A 16,246-nucleotide genomic window follows, 5' to 3' on the forward strand; every position below is an offset into this window, starting at 1 on the left:
TTTGAATTGACTATTTTAATTTTGTTTTTTAGATGCTTAGGGATGCTGACTTTAGAGAGGTGATAGCAGAGGATCGAACCGAACAGGTTATTTTATAAAACCTCCTTAATAGTTTTATTCAACATATTAAAATGTTATATTGAAGAAACACTAATTGACCCCGGGCAGATTACGGATAATCTGGGGGTTAAATAGATGTTTCCCACGAGGGGTTATGTCCGGCAAAGATGGTTCTTCTGGTGACCTGCAAAACAGACACCGTGAGCTCGTCACTGAGAAGGGGGGGTACCTCCTTGTGACCACCCTCCGGCGTGAGAATCAGACTAGATTGCTCTTGAATATAAGTGTATATTAAGAGATTGCTAGAGAAGATAAGATGTGATAAGGTAATGTAATATGTCCATACCATTCTAAGGTGTTGGAGTATTTATAGCCGAAGGTAGGTTTCCAAGAAGGTACAGCCGGCTGAATAGTATTCCTGTTCTGCCAACTGTGGGCTACGCACATGCCATGCTGGCAGTTGGTGGGTAGGCAGCGGCTGATAGGGACCAGGCCGGCTGTGTACTATTCCTTTTCCACCAACTGCAGGCTATGCACGTGCTACGACAGGTTGGTGAGTAGGCAGCGGCTAATAGTGACAGGGGTTGGTGAGTAGGCAGCGGCTGATAGTGACCAGGCCGGCTGTGTACTATTCCTTTGTCACAGTGAGCTGTCGCTGCTTTGGTCAGACCTTTTGTCCATACTTCGTCAGGTACAGTACAAAAGGTCCTCCGGTAGCGTACGGACTGGCTCATTTGGGCGGGAGTGTTCCCGGCTTGCTCACTCCTTCTTCAGGTGACATTAATGAATTATTTAAGAGTTAAGTGCCTTGTGCGTGTAGCCTTGCAGCGCAGGTAGCCTTCCCTGATGGCTTGTATCCGCAGCTGCGGGAACAGGCAGGGTACTTCACCATTGGGAGGCTTTTCCTGCGGGAACAGCTTGCGTACTGCGCGTAAGGACGTCACGTCTCTGAGCATTGTGGGTCCTGCGGATCCAGTTGGTTTCTGCGCAGACGTCCCTCTTCAAGGTGAGTCTTGCGAGTTTAGCCTTTGCGCAGACGTCCCTGTTGAAGGTGAGTCTTGCGGGTTCAACTGCGCAGACGTTCCTCTTTGAGGTGAGTCTTGCGGGTCCAACTGGGCTCTGCTGGGACCTACCTCTCCACGCCCAGAATGAGGCACACCCATTCAAAATGGCGGATCTTTGCGATCGCCATTGGGTGTACCTCCGTCAGGTGCACACCGTGTCTCTCCGGAACACGGTATACAAACTTCGTCAATGGGAACCTGAGATTCCCATAGATGAAGAATGCAACATACACCCCTATTTTGCTCTTGGGGGCATCGTACACCGTCTGGTGTGGCTCAGGAAACTCAGGCTCGAAAGGCTCGAGCATGAACTTCCTAACGATGTACTGATACTGGTCGACGGGAAGAGCACACTGGCACTCGCCAGCAGTACTCTTATCGTCCCTATCAGAAGTGGACGTCGGGTTCTCAGAATACACGTCCGACTCTTCAGCAGTAACTTCAAGATCATGAGAAGACATGTTTTGAATGTAAACAAGAACGATTTCAGGAGAGTGCTCGACAGAAAAGTTAGAGTATTCGCCGGAAATCGTTTAGAAGAAGAAGAGAGGTGAAACTGTGAGTTGAGATGCAACCTCTCCTCCCTTTATATACTCATCGCAATGAATGCGATGAATTTAATGCGGAAGAGAGAGGAAAACGCTGGTGCAATGAAACTATGACACGTGGAAAAAGCAAGCTGGCAACAGCTGTTGACAGGACGCGTGCCGTAAACTTCGCGGCCACGCGCCCGAAAACTCGCGCCCACGCGCCTGAAAAAGCGTCTGGAATGACCATATACTGTCACGTCGCCATAACTTCCTGCACGTCCTAACACTGTCAGAAGAAACCGTCGGACGACGTTTCAACAGTTTGGACTGTTCTTATCCTTTCACCAACTCTTCGAATTTCAAAAAGATTCAAAAGTAAGCGGGACTATACCCCTTACCTTGGCAACCAAGTAACTATAAGATAGGTGTGAGTACAGTGTTAAGGCAAAACCCTTCACATACTTAGCACCTGCAGGGAATTGAAGCCAAGAATATCTCGGCAACCAAGTAACTATAAGACGGGTGCGGGTACAGTGTCAAGGCAAAACCCTTCACATACTTAGCACCCGCAGGGAATTGAAGGCAGGAATACCTTGGAAGTAAAGTAACTATAAGACGAGTGCGGGTACAGTGTCAAGGCGAAACCCTTCACATACCTAGCACTCCGCAGGGAATTGAAACCAAGAAGGATCTTCTGGGCCACGCTTGCGGAAACGGGAATAACATCCCCGCATATCGGGAACGTCGAGAACTAGATTGTTTGAAGCTCCAAGATGGAATTGGTTGTTTTAAAATAATTGATCACTATGTTCAAAACTACCAAAACCTTATGGAGAATCTACACAAGTGGAACTCAACGCTCCTGACTTGCGAGGAGGTTACAGACCTACCCGCATCATACCCAAAGATCAAGCAGAAAAGTCGGGAATTTCTGCACGTGACATTAGGACTTCCGCGGGAAGAATCCCCATGGAAAACCTTAAAACTAAACCCTTTTCAAAACCCTTTTCTTAAGTCCAAAAGTTCACCTCACTTATTAACAATTCATGAGGAGAACATTGGACTGGGGGGACTTGAAGAGGTAGGTCCCAGCAGAGCCCAGTTGGACCCGCAAGACTCACCTCAAAGAGGAACGTCTGCGCAGTTGAACCCGCAAGACTCACCTTCAACAGGGACGTCTGCGCAAAGGCTAAACTCGCAAGACTCACCTTGAAGAGGGACGTCTGCGCAGAAACCAACTGGATCCGCAGGACCCACCATGCTCAGAGACGTGACGTCCTTACGCGCAGTACGCAAGCTGTTCCCGCAGGAAAAGCCTCCCAATGGTGAAGTACCCCGCCTGTTCCCGCAGCTGCGGATACAAGCCATCAGGGAAGGCAACCTGCGCAGCAAGGCTACACGCACAAGGCACTTAACTCTTAAATAATTCAGTAATGTCACCTGAAGAAGGAGTGAGCAAGCCGGGAACACTCCCGCCCAAAGCCGGGAATACTCCCGTCCAAATGAGCCAGTCCGTACGCTACTGGAGGACCTTTTGTACTGTACCTGACGAGGTATGGACAAAAGGTCCGACCAAAGCAGCGACAGCTCACTGTGACAAAGGAATAGTACACAGCCGGCCTGGTCACTATCAGCCGCTGCCTACTCACCAACCCCTGTCACTATTAGCCGCTGCCTACTCACCAACCTGTCGTAGCACGTGCATAGCCTGCAGTTGGTGGAAAAGAAATAGTACACAGCCGGCCTGGTCCCTATCAGCCGCTGCCTACCCACCAACTGCCAGCATGGCATGTGCGTAGCCCACAGTTGGCAGAACAGGAATACTATTCAGCCGGCTGTACCTTCTTGGAAACCTACCTTCGGCTATAAATACTCCAACACCTTGGAATGGTATGGACATATTACATTACCTTATCACATCTTATCTTCTCTAGCAATCTCTTAATATACACTTATATTCAAGAGCAATCTAGTCTGATTCTCACGCCGGAGGGTGGTCACAATGAGGTACCCCCCTTCTCAGTGACGAGCTCACGGTGTCTGTTTTGCAGGTCACCAGAAGAACCATCTTTGCCGGACATAACCCCTCGTAGGAAACATCTATTTAACCCCCAGATTATCCGTAATCTACCCGGGGTCAATTAGTGTTTCTTCATATATGAAGTAATATTAGTAATCTTATTGAACAAGTGTATCTGGTCAACCGAGTCAAGATGCATTAACCTGTTGAAAAAATTGTAAATGGGTTTCGGCCAAACCCACAAAAACATTTAGCTAAACAGGTTGGGGTCGGTTGGCCTGGTGGGTTTATGGGTTTAGCTAAATGTTTAGCACAACTGTGAAAAATTGAAATTGTGTGTATATTTAGCAAATATAATAGTATTAAATTGAGTAATTGAAAACATTTTGAAAATTACTTTTTAATTGTAAATTAATTAATAAAAAATATTGAACTATTTTAGAGAAGATTATTATAAAAATGTGTCATTGATGAAGATCTCAGGATCATCTGATTATTAAGGCATTCAAATCAGTGTTATAATAATGGAACTAAACGTTATTGATAGTAGGGAGTCATTATGACAATAAAATTAATTAGATCTACAATCTTTAAAAAACCTACAATTTCAACTAAGTGTTTACTAACAATATTAATAACCTCAACGTTTTCATGCACATTTTAAAGTTTAAATTTCAATGCTTTAAGGTTTTAATTAGTTGTAGCATTTAACAAAGTTCATTTTACAATTTTAATATATTTAAATGTATTATGACGTTTAAGAAATTGAGCACCCATTTCTTATACATAAAAATTTAAAATATTTAATTAACACAAGTTAATTACAAATTTAATTACATATCCTTATTTTAAGGAATTCAGATTTGTAAGGTGTGATTATTTCCTAAAGTTATAGTAATTCCAATTTATCTTTTGAAACTACTTTCCTAAATATAATACCAATATCACGGGATTTGATTAGTCAAGTTTCAAGCATTCCTTATTAATGATTCTTCGATAAAACACATTTAAAAACTCATATTGTACATCAATACTTTTACATTCTGAATCTTCCTCTCACTCAGAGCAAGCACGCTTATCATAAAAATGTCTCAAAGGTTAGTATTTCTTATTTTATCTTCATGACAAATACACTTATAGTCCTACTGTCTTAGTAACAATAATACTGATATTTATTTGTAATTCTCAGCATGATTACTTCCTCAAACATCACCATGTTCAAAGGGTTGGACCTTAATAACTCGAATTTCACACTTCAAGGCCGAGTCATAAGATTATGGAGGATGCCTGTAATAAAGCGTCCTACTGATACTCATATTGTTGAAATCATACTTATGGACAAGGAGGTATTATAAACTTTTATTATGTATAATAACATTCATTTAATACCCGATTCATATTTGATTTAATTTATGATATTTTTCAAATTTTACGGGGTTCGAAGATCCAAGTTTCTATTGAGAAACAGTATTTGAAACCTGATTTGATTTAATTTATGATATTTTTCAAATTTTACCTGATTCATATCCGATGTCCTGTTTTTCCCATGGACAATTATATGTTGCGTTATCCAGGGTGACCAGCAGACGTGGTCTTAAACTTTTGATATTGGATGATGAAGGGAATACTTGTGATAAAACTACGAATGTTGTATATAAAAAGATTTTCTCAAATTTGTAAATTTAAGACTCTAAACTGTTTATTGTTTGTAATATGTATTTAATTTGTTTTTCCCTTTAATTTTGTATCTTTATTTCAAATTACCAACTTTATTAAGTTTTATCATTTGAAAATTCCCGTGTATTACACAGGTTCAAAAGCTATCTTTATTTCAAATTACCAACTTTATTAAGTTTTATCATTTGAAAATTCCCGTGTATTACACGGGTTCAAAAGCTAGTTATATATACACATGAAAAAAAAGGATTTCTTAAACTTCAATATAAGCAAGACTTTGGTAACAAAGAACAGTTAGGTCTGTTCACGGGCCGAGCCGAATCGAGCGAAGGCTTGCTCGTTGCTGGCTCGTTTACAACTAAACCAAACGGCTGAAATTTGAACCAAGCGAAAAACAAAACGTGCCAAAATCGAACCGAGCATTTTTCGATTGAACATCGAGCGATTTCGAGCATTTTTTTATTTCCTTTTAATTTTAAAAAATTCAATAAGAAACAAGTTTGAAAGTTGTAAATAATATATTTTGTAAACAAATTGGTAGTTTTTAGACAAACGTATAATAGGTTGTAAATTTTTAGAAAAAAGAAGTTTGAAGTGAGATATATAGAACATGTAAACAAGCTTTTAGTATTCTGAAAACTTGAATCGAACTAATAAAACTATAAAATTGACGGAATAGGAAAATTTTGAAAGGGTTTTAAAAATTGCATACTTACTTTTATGTATGTTGTCTATATATTTATATATTTCTTCATAAATAGTTATATATAAAATAAATTAAAAATATTCGAGCCGAACCGAACCGAGCAGACCTTTGCTCGTTGCGTGGCTCGTTTACAAACCGAACCGAGCAGAGCGGCTCGTTTACAATCAAGCGAAAAAAACGAGCGAACATTTTCCGAGCAAATTCCGAGCGAGCGACGAGCAAGTTCGAGCGTCGAGCGGTTTAGACGGCATTAAAAACAGTAAGTATAACAAAACAATTTAGTTAACTTGATTATGGGTTATGGTCGATTTTGGGTCAAGCGTGTCTTCAACAATTCGTTTGGGCTTGGCCCCAATAATGAGGGCAAATTAGCTGTTTCGGGTTATTTTGTTCTAAACAAAACCTTAGTCAAATGTGACCTATAATAACAGAAGTTAAATTTGTTAAAAAAAACACCCTAATAAATTTTTTGAAAACAAAATTTTTTCCACCATAAAATCCTCCGAACCTTGCGCTGAACTACTGAAGGATTTTAACCCATCACTTTTCATTTGTAAGAGGGACGTCATACCACTAAACCAATAGATCATGGGTCAATGAAGTTATAATTTAACAGTATTATTTTATTCATCAACTTGACAGGCCTGGACACGGTATGGGCCGGTGATATGCAGCCCCCGGTATGGGTATGGGGTGTGGGCCCATGCACCGAGTATCGGTACAGGGTCAGCGATGTGGCTAGACTTCGGTGCCATCCAAATCTTTAATCCTAAGCCGTTCCTCTGGCGTCACACTCACCCTTAGGGCCTAACATATTTAGGCTGAGTAATTCGGATACATGACCCACCCTTGAGGCCTAACATATTCAAGTTAGGTCAAGTAATTTGGATACATAATCTAGAACCAACTCAAGACTCGACCGATTAAGTTTATTCGGTTCAAGCCTTGGTTTTAGTTTTGGAAGTGGACACATGCTCGCTTTGGCCTGGATAAAAACCAAAATATAAAACATCATCACATCATAAAAGTCCTTATTCAGTCTACACCTAACAAAAGACCAACCCAATCCGAAAAGACCAAAACTAACTCACCCCATACCGGTCCAATCTAGTGTCGTAATGTTTCAAAAAGCATTGAGATTCAGTCTTGACCTAACAAGAGACCAACTCAACCCGAAAAGACCAAAACTAACTCACCCTATACCGGTCCGATCCAGTGTCGTAACTTTTCAGAAAAACATTCAGATTCAGCCTTGACCTAACAAGACACCAACTCAACCCGAAAAAACCTAAACTAACCCGCCCTAAATCGGTCCGAATTTAACCCAAAAAACACCCCATTTCATACAAAATCTAAGATTATAATTAAATGCAAGAACAACTTTCTAAAAACACAAAGAACACATCATTTCATTATAACAAACAACTCACATCATCATCATAAAGATTACAACTAAACAACCCTAATTCCCTTTGATTCGCAAAACCTAAAAACGCATCCGATCACAATCTCATATCATATCAACATCATTATTCCCACCCGAACTACCCGCATACGCCTGAAGCGCCTCACCTGCAAGCCTACAAACCCTCCACTCCTGCATCACACTCGCCCCCATCTCCTCATAAAACTTAATCGCATTCACATTCCAATCCAACACAACCCACTCGACCCGCCCGTACCCCATTGCCACCGCCTGCCTCGCAACCGCAGACAGCAACAACTTCCCCAACCCATTCCTCCTATAACACTCCCTCACAAACAAATCCTCAATATAAAACCCGGGTTTCGCCAAAAAGGTTGAATAATTAGGAAAAAACAACACAAACCCAGCCACAATCACATCATCCTCCAAACCGGATGACGCAAACACCCCCGGTTCGGGATCGGTCACCGGGTAACTTAAATTTAATGTTTTGTAAACCGGAGTAAACTCCGGGTGATGGTGGAGTGATGGAAATGGGTGTTTGGAGACTTCGATTAGGAAGACGGTGAATGAGTGGAAGGGTTTGGGGTTGGAGAATAGGGTGGCGGCGATTGAGGGTTCGGTGGCGAAGCATTGGTCGGAGAGGCGTTCGAAGGCGGCCATCTGGTGGATCATTTTGTGGATGACGGGTGTGTCGGGTTTGGCGGCTAAGCGGATGCGGGTGAAGAGTGGGAAGGTGGTGGGAAGGTCCATGTTGAGTTCGGCTGGGGTGGTTGGTGGCGGCGGTGGTGCGGCGGCGGCGGCCATGTTTTGTTTTGATGGGTGGGGTTGGGTTGATATATGAGTCATATGAGAAGAAGGTGCGAGACTGTGTGGTATTTTTGTTTTACGGTTTTGCCCCTGGAAAATCAAAAGCCAAAAGGTATTTGTTTTCCTTTTCGTAAAGTTAAATACAAGTTTTTAATATTTTAATAAATAAATAAACTGAATATGATCCGTGAGAACCGGCACACACAAACCGATTAGGCCTGGTTGTTTTAAAATAGAGTCTGGTTTGAGGTCATGAGAATAGCATTAAATGGGCACATGTCGTGTTTGGGTTCAGAATAGATATGATGGGTAAGATACTTTTTCTCACTCCTAAATTATAAATGGCTCGTATTTTGTTTTGAACTCCCTCTAGCATTTATCTCTTACCCCATCTCGATCATTAACTTATGTTGTAGCCGCATGTGAGAACGATGGTGTTGAGCGTGCGCTGCACTTACAACTTCATTCTTGACCCAGGTATAACATCCTTAGTTTATTTATTTATTTGTCACAAATAATATAATTTAATCTTTTTATAAAATTATTTTTTAGGTTATTTTTGTTGGGTTATTTTATTATAAAAACGAGTAATTTTCTTGTTATTATATTATCTTAACAAATCATATGTTTAAGTTATTAAAATTTTGAAATTATTAAAGTTATAATATTGTTAGAAATATAGTTGAACAATTTATATTTCAATTCAATTTTTTAATATTATATAATATATGACTTGTTTATATATGTAATATAGAACAATGACTCCAAATTCATTCATATCTATACTTATTTTAAGTAATTTACAACATTTAATACATTAGGTATAACATATAATTGGGGCAAATATGTCATTCTTACATTGAATCTTACGTGCAATTGAAATTTATTCAAAATATTTACAATTTTAATCCCTTAAAGTTACAACATTGGTCCTTAATCTTTTGCTTTTATATTCTTTTATTCTTACTTTTAACCCAATTTCCCTCACGATTTTTAACGGTCATAATTTTTTCATACGTTAATATTTTTTAAAGTAAACGGCATCATAAAAACGAGCATTTTATTATCTTGAGTATGATATTAATATAGTTTTCGAAGTGAAAAAAAAATACAAAACCATTTTATGCAAAGGTGTTTGCGGTTCGGTTTTGATGGCTTTATATTAAACCATGAGTCAACTTTACACGTTTTTTTTCGTTGTCGAAAACCAAAACTGAACTATTTAAAATTAAAACCCACTAAGCCAAACCATTCCCAACGACTAGGTTCCGATATAGTTTGTAGTTTTGTACTTCGATAATAAATTGAGTTTAAATAAGAATTAATAATCTGCCTATACCTTCACTTCAAACTAAGCACCAACTAATATGTTATTTAAGATAATCATAATACGAACAAATATAACTTTTGTCACATAAATGATAAACCTTATTACAACAAATAGAAGGCGAATTCATAACAAGAACAAATATTACAAAAAAATCATACTGGAAATTGAGTTAAATTAAAGTTGCAATAGACGAGTTTACTCATATCAAATAAAACTTTGTTTAACTATATTTTAACTATATATAATATATATATTATAAAACATATCTAATACTAAATAAGTAAATAATTAACATTTCAATATGTACGATCAACTCCGGTTTCAACCGTGAAACCAAACTGATGAATGTTCTCATAATTTACGGAATAATGAACACCCATAAATTTGTTACATGATTACCAAAGTATGTGTTTCTCGCTGCATCGCGCTCTAGCATGTATTTTAAGAGTGACCCTTGCTAATAAAATCTTGGATAACCACTATATGTGAAAACGATAGGCCATAAATAACGAGTGCTAGATGCCACACTCGATTTCAGGGGCCTAGTTATGTGACCAATGGTTGGTACCAGCTATGTTAATTTATCAAAGTTTGGTTACGCAAGGAAAAAGGTTTAATAAAATATTTACTTTCTTAGCATAGGGAATCAAATACCCTTTTTTTGTTTACAAAATTACCTGCTTAAAAAACAAGTTTGCATATCCTTCGTTTACAAAATTTGCTGAGTCATTAGCAGTATTCTATGTCTAGGGATCTTCTATCTCCATTTGGCATGTCCACTCATATACCTTAATCTTGGTTACCTGAAAACATTTTTTAAAATATGTGATGTGTTGAAAGCAGTCTATAAAAACTTAACCTAACCTAGACACTCTAGTTTTAAATTTATAAATCTAGACTATCCTAATGCTAGACCACTAGACATGCAAGTGTACTTATCAACTGTAGCAAAGCCTAATGAAGTCCGGTTATCGAATCCAAAGGACACTAGCGACACCTAAAACTAGACTCTGACTTAAAACTTAAGTAAATAGATTTAGTTGATTTTTGTGTTTTTCATTTATTAGCTATAAACTAAAGAATACTTAAACTAAAACTGACACTGACACTGCAATAACAAACTTCAACTCTATGACCTAGACGAACCCAAAGATGGGAGAAGCACTACCTAGGTTTAGAATCCTACTTCTGAATCTCAGATCTCTCTTAGCTATGAAATCTATAATGGAACCGGGATCTTAAAATACGACACCCTTAGGCAACCTATGGATCCCTAATCATTCTCCAGGCGTGACCTAAAAGGAAACCTTAAGGGGCGTGTAAACTTACCGGTTGGTTGGATTACCTCTCAGTCTCTCCAACAATACTAAAGTACCCTAAAAGATAGATTACCTCTCGGTCTCACTATCTCAATACACCATTACACCGTAAAGTGCAAGGGTAACCTAAGAGCAATCAATAAGATACAAAATTACAATGAAACTAGGAAAATCTGGAAACCTCCTGTCAGAGAGTTCTAGCCTAAACACCTAATCTCAAGGACAACCCGACTATCTATTATCTCTCAGTCTCTAGATAGGTAGAATATAAAATTTTAATAAATCACCAACCAATGTTCATATGGAATACTACGTCTAGTAAAACCATAAAATAATCACAAACACACAGTAAGCGACCTAAACATGCGTCTATAACTGAAAGACGTTCAACAAGACACACGCGAAACAAAGATTAATAATAAATCAAAACTAGATACGCAAACACATCAAATCAATTGTAAAAAGATTATTTACTTTAGTACTAATCCAACATTAGAAACTAAAAACCAAGAAAAATCCGCAAATTACCAAGTACTCATCAAAAACTAGGTAGCTAGGGGGTTCAACCAACAATCATATTCAGGAACAAGATAAAATAAATAGGTCTAAAAACTGAATTAATAAAGAAAGCAATAAATTCAAACCAAATAATAAAATCTGGATGAGTAGATATTAATCTAGAACGCTCTCTATACTCGAACACCCTTGCTTGCTCCTCTCTTGCGGCTGCTGCTTTTCGTCTCCCTTAGGGCCGACTCCTCCCTCCAATCAGTAAATAATCTCCGCTGACCTTTATTCAATCTCTCTATAATGCAGCTCTCTTTTGTCTTTTTATATGACCCGTGGGGCGGCTCCTTCAAAAAATAGAATAATAACAATTAATTCACGTGGGGTGTTGTAGGGTTCCTTAAACAAATCTGACTTTTAATATATCTATAATATATATAAACGAAAACCCAAAAATCCTATATGTCACGATATGGTCTCTCCCCCTTTTTATGGAAGCCACCAGATTTCTTAATTTTTAAATGAATGCCTCTCATTGATTTAACCCAAATTCATGGGTATGGGTCTTATCAAAACCAGATAGCTCTTAAACGGGTTATAACATCTCATTAAATTAAAAATTAATCTTACCAATTATTTGATATGAAAATCCTACAAAATAGGAATATACTAAAATTTAATATCCAATTTAAAAAGAAAAAGATATTATTTATAATTAATAAACAATTTTATAGTAAAAAACATAAGCGGGTCATGGGTCACCAAATCCAGATAGTTTTTAAATGGATTATAACATATCATTTATTTATGAAACCCTTTCATCATCAAACCCTAAGTATATTATTAACTTTCTTACAATAAAGAAAATTAAAATCCAAAAAATAAATATTAAAAAATGAAAAATGTAAAACAACCATTCTCTCAAGCCATCAGATTACTTTATTTGTAAATGAAGGCTTCTCACGCATTTGACCCGAATTCACGGGTAAAGGTCTTACCAAACCCAGATAGCTCTTAAACGGGTTATAACATCTCATTATATTAAAAAATAATCTCATCAAATATTTGATATGAAAATCCTATAAAATAGGACCATACTAAAAATTAATATCCTATTTTATTTAAAAAAAAGATATTATTTATAATTAAGAAACACTTTTATAATAAAGAAAATAAACGGGTAATGGGTATCACCAAACCCAGATAGCTTTTAAACCGGATTATAACATGTCATTTATTTGTGAAACCATTTCATCATCAAACTTCAAGTATATTAATTATTAACTTTCTTACAATAAATAAAATTAAAATCCTAATATGCATGTATAAATATTAAAAACGAATAATGTAAAACAACCCCCGTAATACATGGGGATAAAATCTAGTGTATATATATATATGGTAGTTGATTTGAATAAGTAATATCGTATATTTTCTTGCTTCTTACGTTTCATGTTTCAATTAGTATGTTCTTTTTTTTTAATTACTACTATTACTACTACTACTCTTGTTGCTGCTGCTACTGCTACAACTACTACTACTACTATTATTATGCGTTAACGTTAGGTGTTATTTTCTTTTCTTTTTTTATTCTTTTTAAATATTTCATATAGTTATAATAATAATTAGTATAATATATCATATGCTTGACTCGTCATTCGTCGGTCTCAAGTTTAGTAAAAGTGCTCCATTTTAACTCATTGTCTTTAGAAACCATTTAACTCACATACGAACCAATTAATAATTATATTCAATAAAATCTTGACTCAAAAGTACTTAAAAGTATAGGAAATATTTATATATTTATATATAATTTAACTCGTATCAATATGTCAGCTATATGCTAGAGAACAATGCTGACTCAATAAAAGGTTTTCATAATTCGTTATGAGACAACACCAATAGCGTTCAATGACTCCGTGGAATCCCATCTCACTGGAACTAAACATATACACAAACCACTTTAGGGACGGTTACGCGCCCCATGGCCAGTATGACTGTAGTGTGCCTAATACAGTACATATACGTAAGGATCCATACACATGTGTATTTTAGCTTTAATGTTTAATTACTACATTATATGTAACATTCGTTACTTTTCAAACCCGAAAACCCGACCCATTTTAAATTTTCGGTTTTGTTTATATATATATATATATATATATGTATATATAATATTATAATGATATCTCAAGTTTCGTTTCTTGTGTTTTACGTGACATTCATTTTATTATTATTATTATTTTGTATACATATTCGTTAAACCGACCCAGGCTATCGTTTCAGTGTATTCTTGATCATCGTTTATTATTAATATAATTTTCTAGATGATTCACGAGTATCGTTTGTTCGTTTTTCATACGTTTTGTTCAATTATCGAAACTTCGGGATTTAAGGTTTCTATTTTAAACGATCTACAAACTATCCGGGTAAAATATAAAAATTTTTTCAAGTATTTAAACTTTTATTACATTTTTATAATTTATCAAAGTACTAGGTTCATTTGGTAGTTTATATTTAAATTATGTTTAATATAACTTTAAAGATAAGGGGCTTAAAGTGTAAATGTTTCAAAATATAATATAATATAATATATATAAAAAATATATGTATATAATTCCAGCCATCTCCATCCCGTCATTCCCGTTTTTCCGGCGATGGGAATTCCGGCCACCGCTAACCAACTCCGGCGACCCCCTTTTCTAGCCGTAATACACGCGTTTGATCCAATTAATCATCCCAACGGTTTTATGCGTCGATATTAAACAATAATCAACTAATTAATTGTACTATAGCGTCCGCAAAACCGTCTTTAATTCCCGTAATGATTGCCGGAATTTCGGCCAGAAATCAATTGACGAAATTAACGATAATACGCTCCAAACTTCAGTATAAACACAATGCTAACATCAATCTAAACTTGTACCGATCCCCAAATCAATCCAACATACATTTTTTATCACGGATTAATCCTTCACACCGCGATTTTCCGGCGACCCTGGTTCTCAGTCCTATCATAACGATATTAGGTAATCTTTATATGGTTTTTGATCCTTTTAAACCGATAAGTAAAGCCCCTAACCTTAAATTAACAAACACGGAACCAATTTGTGTAATGGAAATCTAAGGTTTTGATTAGGAAGAAGATAAATAGGGGCATGTAGTTTTATACTTCTATTTCCATATCATAAACAAATTGTAACTTGGCCTATTGGTTAAGCCATTGTTGTATCAAACAGAAGACCCGGGTTGGTATTAATTTTTAAAGCTTATTTTATTTATGTCAAAAATCTAATTAACTGTTTATAAATCATAACAAATCAAATAAAATGATTTTTAAACTAGATAAAATTTTTATAAATTATAACTTATCGTTTTCAACTAACACCCAACTTCCATTTTTCATTAAACCATAAAAAAAATTAATTTATATTTCCGTTACTTTAATTCTTTATAATTTGTTAAACCGTTGAAGTTAATTTTTAATCCGTTAACTTAAATTCGTTAGCTTTTATTTCGATGACTTTAAACCCGTTAGCTTCATAAATTGTTAACATTAATTTCGTTAATATATTTACTTTGCAAGATAAAATTCCCATTTAAAATTCATACCATGAAATCATCGTAAGTTTCACATGAATGTTAAGGTTATAATATTAAAATGATTTAAACCGTTAAGGATAGATTATAATACGTTGATGTATAATTCGTTAGCTTAAATCCATTAACACAATTATTGTTCAAGACAAATATGTGTGCCTTATAAGTACCTTAAGTTTTATAATAGCATTAGTTAAAATAGTTCATTAAAATGCCAGTAAAATTTAAATGCAATATCAAAATCCAAAATGCTTTAAAATAATAAAACATAACACGACATCTTTACTTGCTAATTAAATATATTAAAATGATGCTCAAAACCTAAAACTAAATTATTTAATTTCTTCAATCCCGTTAGTTAGATTCGTTTTGTTTCAATTATAGTTCGAGAAGTTCGGTTGCGTCGGTCTTGTTATCATGCTTACGCTTTTTATTACAAGTTTATCGTCGATTTCGAGGTGAGTTTCTCACATCCCCTTTTTAACGCTTTTACTTTTGGGGGTAGCATATATATCCTATTAAACGCAAATCGATGTTATACTCAGCTATTAAACTGGAATTCATATCGTGGACTTGTGTGTTATATGTGCTTACTTGATTATGTGCTCAGCAAGTGGTTGCCTCAATAAGTATGATCATACGCCCCCCTTTGCACTCAGAACCATTTTGTTATAAGTGGAAAAGGGACCCCCGATCCGAGTACGTTGGTTGTGGCTAACTAGAATGGACATTGCATGCGAAGTAGTTTAATTATCACAAGTTTCATGGAATTGCAAGGTTTTTATATATTTATTCAAACTTGTGGGAACTCACCAACTATTAAGTTAGTTGACCGTATTTTATATATATGTTACAGGTACAGACATTAGAGGATGATACTTGAAGAAGACACTAGAATTAGGTTATTGAAACAAATGGACAAAATGTTTAGTTGTATTTATATTTTCTTGTATTTCTTGTTTATGAACTTGTGTATATGATGCTTAAACCAATTAAATATAATATTGTCACTTAATAGTGTCACATGTGTTTTTTCAACAATCTGTACGTCACACTCGGGCGTTTCCGCTTTAGCCGGGGTGTTACATTATATCAAACATTTTAAAGGATTTGAACCAACTCTAATATAAATACTTTTCCGACTCTTTTTATGTGGATAATCATCCATAATTTTAAAAGAGTAAAACTTATCTTATA

At 36.2% G+C, this 16,246-nt stretch overlaps 1 pseudogene; it reads right to left on the reverse strand.

Moving 5' to 3' along the window:
• Nucleotides 1-7,494: 7,494 nt before the first annotated feature.
• On the reverse strand, nt 7,495-8,290 carry LOC143568616 (GCN5-related N-acetyltransferase 8 pseudogene; annotated as a pseudogene).
• Between the last annotated feature and the right edge of the window lie 7,956 nt (nt 8,291-16,246).

The sequence above is a fragment of the Bidens hawaiensis genome, unplaced genomic scaffold (genome assembly GCF_021521415.1).
Source record: "Bidens hawaiensis isolate Kalapana, Puna unplaced genomic scaffold, B.hawaiensis_p1.1 tig00024027_1, whole genome shotgun sequence".
Taxonomy (NCBI): domain Eukaryota; kingdom Viridiplantae; phylum Streptophyta; class Magnoliopsida; order Asterales; family Asteraceae; genus Bidens; species Bidens hawaiensis.